The following is a 2,850-nucleotide window of genomic DNA, read 5'->3' as shown; positions in this document are numbered from 1 at the left end:
CCACCCACTTATGGAGCCCCCATTCCCTTATAACACCCCTCTCCGGGTCCCCACAGTCACTGCTCCCCCTGCTGACTAGGTTAGCAACCCCTCCATGTAATAATGCCCACACCCCCTTGAGTCCTCACTCCCTCGCTGAACCCCACTCCTCCACTGAGCCCCAAGCTCCTTCCTGAGCCCACTCTCTTCCCCAAACCTTGTCTGCCCCCTGGCATTGGCACTTCAAAGTCGGCCCTCCTCTGCCCCACCCTGGCCTGGCTGGGCTCTGTCTTGGCCCCAGTTGGGCTCTGTCCCAAATTCTCCTGTTAGCCCTGCCCCGTTGTTACACACAGAGCCATGGTGGACTGACTCCCACAGCTATCTCATCATGAAGAGGGCCTGGCCCATGTCCCTGCTCCCATCCCTCCTCCTCCAGTTCCCATCTCAGTGTCAACCCCCGGGTAGTGGGGCCTGCGCCTGCCTGGTTCCCCCTCCATGGGGTGAGGGCAAGGGGAGGGCCAGCACTGGAGCTCACCGCCCTCCACTCCTCACAGCAAGCCTCTGTACTCTGCGCTGGCTGCTGTGGTTCTCGCCTCCATCACCTACCCCCCTGGTGTGGGCCGCTTCATGGCTTCTCGGGTAAGGGGCCCTGAGCTGGGACAGCGGGAGTGGGGAACCCCAATTAATTGCCCACTTTGTGCCTGTCATCTCACGTAACCCCCCTACACCTGGAGAGGCCTGTGCGTCGGGCCGGGAGGTTCAGAGCCATTCCAAGGTCCCCCCTGCCCTGATGGGAAGTGGCAGAATGTGAGGGGGCAGCAGGGGCTACCGCCCGGCCCCCTCATGCAGAGCTCCCACCTACCCTGCTCCAGCTGTCCATGAAGGAGCACCTGGACTCACTGTTTGACAACAACTCGTGGGCGCTGATGACCCGGAACTCGTCCCCACCCTGGCCTAAGGAGCTCGACCCCCAGAACCTGTGGTTCGAATGGTATCACCCACGGTTCACCATCTTTGGGACCCTTGCCTTCTTCCTGGTTATGAAGGTGGGTGTCCCCTGGGGTGTGCCTAGAGCTGAGGCTAGTCTTGGTGGGATGGGGGGGGGCCTCCCCACAGAATGGAGCACAGCGCCTGGGCCTTCCACCCAGACTCCCTGACCCCTGTTTGCTGTGTGGTCCTGAGCTGTCTGAGCCTGATGAGGAAACCCTCAGCTGTCTGAGCCTGGGTTTCCTCATCTTTAAAATGGGGTAGTTACTGTGCCTACCTCAAAGGGAAGGTTGAAAGGGAGGAAAGAAGTCCTGGCACACAGTGGGCTCTTTGTCAGGCTGCGGTTCCTTACACTGCTCAGTGCCTTCCCTGACACCAGATGCTGGCTTGGCGTGGGCCCGGGCAGCCTTTCTCCCTGGGACACTCCTCTGTCCCCTGTCCAGTCCTTGCCTTGCCCACTCTGCCCGGGTGCCTCTAGCCTATGCCCCTTTGGGTTCCCCCACCCACAGTTCTGGATGCTAATTCTGGCCACCACGATCCCCATACCCGCTGGGTACTTCATGCCTATATTCATCTTCGGTGAGTCTGGGGTCCTGAGGGTCTTAGAGGTTCAGGTGACTGGGGCAGGGCTGTGGCTCCTGGTCCACTCCCTCCCTCCCCATGTCGGTGCTGAGGTTGGTCCCCAAGGATGGAGGGCTGTGGAGGCCGGGTCAGCCCAGCTCCCACGCCTCACCCTAAGTCTGTGACCAGGAGCTGCCATTGGGCGCCTCATTGGGGAGGCCCTCTCTCTTGCCTTCCCTGAGGGCATCGTGGCCGGAGGGGTCATCAATCCCATCATGCCTGGGGGGTATGCTGTGGCAGGTAAGTGGGCCCGGTCCCCACCGGGTGGGCTGGGCCTGGAGAATCAGCCAGTGTGTCTGCAGGGCATGGAGTGGCCACTGAGCCCCTCAATGAGCTCCCCACCCTTTCCTGAGCCCCCATTACTCTCTCCAGCTCCTATCTTGTCCCTAATCCTCCATCTGTTCCCTTACTGCTCTCCCCCTCTCCAAGCCCAGGCATTGGGGCACTTCCAGCAGTGGCCAGCGTGTGGCCCCTGGACAATTTCCACCCTAGCCCATGGCCGTAACCATACCAGCCTTGCCCTCTGCATGAGGCTGGCCCCTGGCCTGAGCTACCCTGCCCTGGCTCTGCCCCCCTGCAGGGGCTGCGGCCTTTTCAGGGGCTGTGACCCACACCATCTCCACGGCACTGCTGGCCTTTGAGATGACCGGCCAGATCGTGCACGCATTGCCTGTGCTGATGGCGGTGCTGATGGCCAACGCCATTGCCCAGAGCTGCCAGCCTTCCTTCTACGACGGCACCATCATTGTCAAGAAGCTGCCATATCTCCCGTGGATCCGGTGCCGAAAAATCAGGTGAGCGGCGCCTGACTCAGGTTGGCTGACAGGGGTGAGGGCACCCAGTGGACTGGGGGTGCACCCCCCAAAATACCCCACTGCCGCTGACCTTGGACACGGCTGGTGTCGGAGGGGCTGACACACAGCTGTCCTCTTGCCTCCGTTCTCCCAGCTCCCTGTGTGACCTTGGGAAAGTTTCTGGCCTCCTGGGCTTCCTCATCTTACTAGTCATCAGTTTGTCTTCACAACAGGACAGATATTGTCCACTTGCTGGAAACGGCGGCTCAGAGCAGCGCCGTGTCTTGCTCCAGGTCACACAGAGATTCAGCACCAGATCTGGGAGGTCCCCTCCCCACCCCCCACTCCTAGCTCTGCTGTCCTCACTGGGACATTGCGTGCAGGAGGTGGGACTAGAATGGAAATGGGCTGTGAATTCCTCACTCGGCCATACAGGACCGCAGCAGCCTCTGTCCCCTGAGAGGCAGGA

This window comes from Hipposideros armiger, unplaced genomic scaffold (genome assembly GCF_001890085.2).
Source record: "Hipposideros armiger isolate ML-2016 unplaced genomic scaffold, ASM189008v1 scaffold_232, whole genome shotgun sequence".
Lineage (NCBI taxonomy): Eukaryota > Metazoa > Chordata > Mammalia > Chiroptera > Hipposideridae > Hipposideros > Hipposideros armiger.
Note: the sequence above shows the minus strand (reverse complement) of the source record.